Source organism: Diplotaxodon limnothrissa, linkage group LG8 (assembly GCF_057381915.1).
Source record: "Diplotaxodon limnothrissa isolate DT_005_m linkage group LG8, D_limnothrissa_male_GT1.1, whole genome shotgun sequence".
NCBI lineage: Eukaryota > Metazoa > Chordata > Actinopteri > Cichliformes > Cichlidae > Diplotaxodon > Diplotaxodon limnothrissa.
In genome coordinates, this window is record NC_140603.1 from 28,887,992 (window position 1) to 28,896,630 (window position 8,639).

Consider the following 8,639-nt stretch of genomic DNA (forward strand, 5'->3'; position numbering starts at 1 on the left):
CCTGGGATTAAATTAGGATTTTCCTTTTTCTTTTTTCTTTTCTTTTTTTTTTTTTTTTTTTTTTTTTTGGAGATGACCTTCAGTGTTTCCATGCCAGATACAAGGTGTTGGACATTTCGCACACTTCAGACTGAGGCAGGTGTCCTAATACATTCACAGGCGTCACATGTTATTCCTTTAAAGAGATGTTACATTTTTTTTTTCTGTAACTAGTTTTAGCATTTCTATTTGTACTTTGACTGCTGAACCAAATGCATTTGAGCAGTATGACAAATCCTGTATATGGAAGTAGAAAGTGCATCCTCGAGGGCCTCAGACGAGTTTTTTTCTTCTCACCAACGGTTGGCACATTTATTTTGAAAGTCTGAAAGCATCCAGCTGTGTGTGATCTTTTTTTTTTTTTTTTTTTTTTTTCCTTCCTGGTCGGGATGAAGGATTGGCACCAAAAAAAAAAACAAACCATGATAAAAAATAAAATAATGAAGGCTCTCTATAACTGTGAACGGTCCAGACGTCTGGGTGTTTACAGGCAGAAAGACCAACACAGTAAGTACTCTGTCGGAGGCTCGTCGGCGAGCTGGAAGGACTTGGTGGTAGACCTGTTGAGGGGAATGGGTGTGCAGTTAGCTGGTCGTCCTCAGTGTTGAACCATGGGGGTTAGAGCTGGCACTTCTGTCAAGAATGATTGTAAATCTGTAAGTTCCCCTATAAACTGTTTCTGTGGGGATTTCCTGAACACATTAATAAACATGATTTGATCCAACAGCTGTTGGAGAGGCTTTTTATTTTCTCATGTGTTACAGTAGTGGATCTTTGCATTAAACAAGGTTGTAATAATGATGCAATCCCTGTGAAAGTTCAGGCCTTAGATGGCGCCCAAATCTGGTCAGCTTTGTTTTTTTTTTTGTCCACATGGTTCACAGTGTGGTGGTGCACACTACTAGTGTTTAACAAGCAGGAGATCCAGAGAAGGGATGCAAATCCCTTGGAATTTTTTTCTCCAGGAAGGGTGTTTGGTGGGTTTTTTGTTTTGTTTTTTAAATGTGGAGCTACTCAGATGACTTGCTCAACATTTTTCTGGTGGTTTTATGGGCACAATTATTCATTTCAAGTCATACTAAGTAAAAACAAAGCTCATTTTTTGAGTTATGCTGATTATTACAGTTAGGAGGATAAACCACACTATGCTCGGTGGCTAACCTTTTCAGTTGTCATAAAGCGAGGAAATATCCATAGAGGCCAAAACCTTTTTGCAAACGAGTTTGTTTTTGCTGTCAAATTAAACGTTTTAATATGGGGTCTATGGAGGTAAGGATGAGTTGCAATGCAGGCAATCTATTCTCCAAAGTTAAATTTCACCTAATTTAAATATTTCTGTAAAGTAGGAGTGATTGATATATTTTATCTAAAACATATGACTCTGCAAACTGAAGGTGATGTTATGCTGTCAAAATGTGTTGATGACTGTACAGAGGAGGGTTCCTGTCATTGATGCAAAATAAAGGAAACGCGTCTTAATATTAATTCATTCAGTTTGGCTCTCCTGGCTCTCCATATAGTAAAAACGTCTGTCTGCTGAAGTGGCTGCTGGCTGCAGAAACACTAACCAGGAAAAGAAAGATACTAGGTTGTTTTCTCTTCAGGACAGCGTTTCTGTTCCTGTTGGGTTTACTCAGACGCACTTCTTAAAATTTTCTTTCGCCAGCACAAAGTCTGCGTTTGACTGAACTGTGGGAATTCTTAATCTATCAGGAAATAACAGCAAACCTTTCTAAAAGAGAAGAGAAAAAGATTTAATAAATGAAGTTGCTGCATTCATGATGTGAAATTACTGTGAAGGCACAGGTTTGCATAATTACCTTGCAGAGGCAGAAGTGTTTCCTTTAAGTTTAAACATGAATTTGTTTATGAAATTTTAACTTTGATTGTTGAATGTCTTCTTTAAACTGTTTCTTGCTCTGACAGCAGTCTGTAAAAATGTAACCAGGACTAAACTGCTGGTTAAACTTTGAACAGAAAACTCCAGCCTCCAGATTTAACCTCTAGGTGGAGACAAACATACACAGTCACGTACATGCAGGCCTACTGCAGACTAGAGTTCCAGTCTGAGTGAGAATGAAACTATAAAATAGAAGCTATTGGTCATAAGTAAGGCAGAAAAAGCATTTTGGTGTCTGGTAAAAACAAACAAGCAAAAAACAAAGTTTTTATTAGTTTATATGAAACACAAAAAAGGCCCAGATTGTTCATTTTTATTCGCTATTAAATTTCAGATGTTAAAATATCAAAATAATAAAAACTAAAGTGCCCAAATCTGTTTTTTTTTCTAGCCAGTTATTTTCTTGACTAAATTGTGAGATAATTTATTCATATATATTTTTTTAAAAAGTTCAACTTTGATAAATGAAGCAAAAATACTACTTTAAAATATAAAAGCCTTGTATATGCAGTAAATGAAAATAAATCAATCCTGAAACTGCTGGATGAAGTTGGATGGAACCTTTAAACCAGGGGTCCCCAATCCCAGTCCATGAGGGCCGGTGTCCCTGCAGATTTTAGATGTGTCCTTGATCCATCACAGCTGATTTAAATTGATAAATTGCCTTCTCAACATGTCTTGAAGTTCTCCAGAGGCCTGGTAATGAACTAATCATGTGATTCAGGTGTGAGATCTAAAACCTGCAGGGACACTGGCCCTCGTGGACTGGGATTGGGGACCCCTGCTTTAAACAGTAAAGGCAGCCAATCAGTGACTTTTAATATTAAACCAGCAAAGATTTCTGGTTCCCGCGTGGACAAAGAAGGCCACGTTTTCTTGCTCTTCTAGTTGGGCCTCTGCTCTAAGAAGATTAAAGAGACTTTTCTGGCATACAATTAATGCAAAAAGATGCAAAATAGCTACAGATAAACAGATGCAATGCAAACACAACGACACTCAAAAGTGACCACAAAATTATCCAAGCTAACTATAGTGCTACAAAGAGCTACTTAGAGACACAAAAAACTGCATAGAGCTATAAATGAGCCAAAAAAGGTGCAGAATAACTAAAGTAATGCAAAGCAACAAAACCTGGGTTACACAACTGCATGCAAAATGAGCAGAGAGATGCAAAAAGCAGACACAAAGTAAGGCAGAGCAGACAAAAAGGCCCAAATGATCACAAAGTGACACGAGGATAAAAATATCACAATGAGACAGAAAGAGAGAAAATAATAACAAAACTGATGCAAAGTGATTTAAAACGATATAAAAATGCAGAGATGATACAAAACATCTCCATAGAGATGGAAAATTCTCAAAACAGATACAAAATACTTAAAATAAAAAAATGAGACCTCACAACTGGGATGCACAGAGGCACAAATAACCACAAAGTGACAGGGTACGGGAAAGATGCATAAAGGAAGTAAAACTAGACGTGGAAAAACTGCAGAGACACTCCCAAGGGACGTGTGAAATAAGTAAAACTATAGTAAAACAAGAGGCTCTGGATGCAAAATGACCATTTGATCTATGAATCATGGGTAAAACTACCCATCAAAAGAGATTTCTCCTCAAATTCTTTCCTTTTACCTGAGTCCACCCTGCTTTACTGGCTCAGAATATTCTGTGTTCAGGTTTGATTCTGTACTCTCTGCTTTATGTAAGTGTCTTGGTATTTTCCAGGAGAAATAAAAATGGCACAAGAGTACATGAACCCGGAAGGTACAGACATGTTTAAACTGTTTTTTTTTTAATCCGTAAACGGCAGCAAGGGCCTCGGCGAGGGAGGGGGAGGGGCCACCGTGCACACCTGACGCACTGGCTCCTCCCCCTCTCACCTCTTTAGCACACATACGCAGTTATCGGCTTTCTGTTTGGCTGCCGTGGGTTAGAAAAACGCGAAGCTCAGCATCAGAGTAGGATATTAACAGTATGGTTGACAGCTGAAACCCGCCAACCTAACAGACGGAGTTTACAGGTAAGTCTTCAAAGATGGTAACTGGTTGTCAGAACAGGTGCAGGCTGGTTTTGTAGCACGTATGAAGCTTTATCTTAAGTCAAGGTGTCAGCCGAACTCGGCCGAATTGGCCGTTGGCTCAATTTAAACTAATTACGTATGTGTTTAATTAGACGGACACTTTGTAAAGACACTTGTACCATTTTTTTTTTCGTGGTTTCATTAAAGAGTTCTGGCGCCGTGCCTAGAACTCACCTGTGTCGGCTTGAGTTCGGGCCTTATTGGGGCTTCCAGGGTGCACAGCTCGTTATTTATTGTTTGCAGATGCGGTAAGAAGCGCGATGTGTCGAGAGAACTCAAAGATTCCTGAGTCCATGCTTGAAGGCTTTAAGGTGGACTTGAGAAATCAGTTTATTTACCTAACAAACAAATATTTCCCAAATAATGTTAAAATGACTCGTGTAGTCAACCGAACTTGACCGAATTGATCACTGTTTTTGTCTTAATGAAATACAGCTGTGTTCAATTGGACTGATGTTATAGGAAAGCACGTGGGCGATTATCCCACAGTTTGACTATGGAGTTCTGTGACGGCGCTTACGCCTCACCTGTGTTAGCTGTGATTTGGGACTTAATTGCTGCTGTCAGTTTGTACAGCTGGCTCTCTTTTCATTTACAGATGTGATAAGAGGCTGTGAGCTGACCCAAACATTCCCCGGGATAAGCTTTAAGGGTTTGAGTGTGACTTGTGAAATGAATTCCTTCCCTTGAGCGCACTGTGATTTCGCCAATAAAAGATTACATCTAGGGATGGGTTTAGCCGAACGTGGCCGACTTTATCATTGGCCTGGTTTCAACTAAATAACTGAATGAATTGGACAAAATAAACACGTTTAAGACACTTTTTTCTTAATTTTAGTATTAAGTTCTAGCGCTACATCTGTACCTCACAGGTGTTACGTTTGCTGGCAGTTTCACTGACGCCTACAGATAAATGTGTCACATTTCTTAACATAAGGTCGAAGCTTTAATGGGAAATTATGAAACAGTGTTTCTTAGTTGGCGGATAAACGCCTACACTGCCAATCAGTGATAAGTGTTTTCCCTCCATGTGTCGGCATGTTTCAGGTACTGCATCTACAAGAGGAGCCTTATCATTGGCCTACTGTAAACTGTACTGTTGGATTATAATTCATTCCGACTTTTAGTAGTTGTAAAGGAAGTTGGACTTATTTATCCTAATAAATCAATCAATAAAATGTCATTTTCACAAGTTAAATATTACAAGTGAGAGATTTCATAGTAGAACGAGTATATTGCAATGTGTGTCAATGATAAATGATCAATCACATCTGAGGTAGACCTAAATGTGGCAAAAAAAAAAAACCCTTAAAAGTCAAGTCTTAAACTGTGAAATGAATAATTTTGCCACTGGTGAAGCATTTATTCGAGGGAAATTTGATTATGGAGAAACAGGGTCACTACTTCGCTAATAAAATGGGATGATTTGCCCCTTATTAATAAGGAATGATACAAAATCAGATATATTAAACTAATGAGCTTCAGAGGTTTGAGACTTTTATCTGTTAGATATTTTAAAGACCCCAGAAAATTGTTGCCGAATGAATTATGAAAATTAGCCAGATTTAAACTGTTATTTTAGTAGTAATCAGTCTGCAGCTGATACAGTTAAACTGCTCTGCTGTATTGTGAGAAGGCCCTTTCTTAACAATGAAGTCAATCAGACGTGACTCGGTGAGGGTTTGTTTCTTTTGCAGTCTGAAATGAATACTTTGATATTTTAATGTGTAACTCGGGTTTGTGCACACACGCCATTTCAAGCAGATGAATAGTGTTGGCAGCCCTTGACTTGAAGTTGCAGATTTCATTCAGCTGCTTTGAGGTCCACCGGTGCTTTTCTTCTTTAAACGCGTGTACACCTGTTCACACATGGCTCTTTCAAACTGGGGAGATTTTGCACCACTAACCGCTGCACACTGGGTGTCTGTGTTTGAACAGGGCAGTGTTATTGATCTGCTGTTTTGAGAATAAAGGCAATGTTCGGATACCCCGGCTCTGATGTAAGGATGGTGTTTTTTAAAAAACCTGCAGACTGGCAGCACAGCTCGTCACCTGCTACGCGATCTGCATGGCAATAACAAGGAGACAATAAACCCAGTCAGTGTGCTCTGGGTTCATTGTGTCTGTACAGCGTAGACATTCAGGGCTTTTCTGAGAGAGGACAATGTCTAATTGTTCGAATATGAATCATAAAAAATGCGTGTCAAAAGTGACGAGTCAAGTTTTCAAATTGGAAACAAACCTTGTTTCGAAGGCCTTTAATTGGCAGCTTGGCATAATTTTAAAATGAGAAATCTGATAAATGACAGGAGCGTGATAAAATTCAGATCAAATCTGAGGTGTAAAACTGACAGCAGCGAGGTGGTGGAGCAGGTTTACTGCCGATGGTACAATTGATGGTGGTTTGCTTGAAATGTCATGAAGCAAAACTCTGAACCACAGTGAACCTCGCAGTGAGAGCAGGGGAGACTTCTAGGCTGCTTCAAACTAGAGACGGTGTGTATGAGAGCTGTGATGGTGGAAGTAATAGTGAAATCTTATTTTGGGATAAAATTGTAAGGTACTGCAATGCTTCCTTTGTTGCGTCCTTTAGCAGAGGATATACTGGATCCTCCTTAATGCAAGGAAAAGAGCTGATGCCATCCAATAGTACATATGTTCGCTTTCTTACAGTGATCAGTGACACAGATCATGCAAATGTTAATTTGCAGTTTTGTTTGGTTTCGCTTCCCTTTCATGCTGTGACCCACTGATATGGTTTCAACCTTAAAAATTAGTATTAGTTTTAACCTGAATTTAAGTGTTGCATGAATTAATTGAACTTCAGGCACAGAAAGCTTAAATGAAGGCAGGAGCTGCTCTCGATCATCATTTCTATTTATTTGAAATTACAGCTCTGGCAGTGAAGTGGTATTTTTCACCAGTGGCTCAGGAAAGCCAGTAAAAACTCAGTGGGTAAAGTATCGAAGATTCACCTCCTGGATTTTAGTTTGACGTCAGCAACATGCAAGCGCAGAAAGATTCTTTTCTTTTTGTTTTTGTTTCCTCACGTCTTTAGGAGTTATCCTTCTCACCTTTCCTTGATCTCATGACTTTTTTTTCATCATGATCAAGGAAAAGTGTTTAGGAGAAGCGTCACAGGTATATTTGTCTGGTCGGTTTGCTGCAGACGGCTTTTTGCACGACACTTTTTGGACCCGTTGGCAAACTGATGCAGAATTATTAAAGTGAGATGTTGCCTGATGTGACTGAATGTGCTCTGGCAGATTATCATTTAAGGAGAAAAGATCGGTTCACTAAAATAAAAATAAACTAGATTAGACGGAGCAACAGAAAGTTGTATCTGATGGTTCAACATAAATCTTGGAAGAAGTATGGAGGAAATGTTTTTAGCGTTTCAGAATAAACAAATGTCTTAGAAGATAGACATGTCTGTGTAAGATGTCTATCACATGGCTAGCGCCTCTCCACCAGCTAAATATGAAACTTAAAAAAAAGAAAGAAACCCTTGTTAGCGGTGAACTCAAAGTAAATACAATGATAGTAAAACTGTATTAACCCTGCTTTTCCAGCTTTTATGAACCTGTAACTCTGTTTTTATATAAGCTTGACTTGTATTTTTTTTCTAGAATTTGCTTATAAATGATTAAAAATGATTTTTAAGAGGTTTGTATTTGATAAAATCCTAAAGTATCCGAGCGGGTACAAATGCCATCAATCCTCTTCTGCTGATCCTTTTCATGGGTGCGGGGGGGCTGGAGCCTGGAGCCTATCCCAGCTGTCTTAGAGCAACAGGCAGGGTACACCCTGGACAGGTCGCCAGTCTGTTGCAGGGCTAACACACGCACACAGACAACCATTCACATCTATGGGCAATTTAGTTACCAATTAACCTATCCCCAGTAACTGCATGTCTCTGGACTGTGTGAGGAAGCCGGAGAGAATTCACGCAGACACGGGGAGAACATGTGAACTCCACACAGACAGACCCCGTCCTGAAAATGCAAATGATTTAAAAAAACAAACAAAACGACACTAAAACTTCATGCTTTCTTTTATTTGATACAAACCAAATCAGTGCTCTCTGTTGCAGCACGGTGTGGGTGTTTACGGAAATGTTCAGCGACCTATAAGGAAATCTGTTTTCATATTCAGACGGTGCGCCGCAGCAGTAGGTGTTTGTGGAAAATCAGGTTCACATTTATCTCGGGCTGTCTGCCACACAGGTTTATTTTCAGAAAGACAAACATGACTCAACCGAGCTGTTGTTCTAGTAGTATTGTATGCTAATGCGTGTAATTGTTGTCATGTTATGAGAGGTATTTTGTTTATCGCCAATTTGCACAAACATGGTGACAAAAAGAGCTTCCGGAGATCAGCAGCAGATCTGAAAAACAAACCTCTATGTGCAGTAGTTTGTCAACATATGGTTAAAAACTAAACCTCCTTTCTAATATTACTGTCATGAATTAAAGAGAAGAGAGAAGCTTAAGTATTCCCTGAGATTATAAATGATAACGTGTGAGGTTGTGTGGTTTTTAAAAAAAAAAAAAAAAAAAAAAAAAAAATTTATTTGGTGATATCTCAGTGCAGGCATACACATTTCAGTACTTGTTA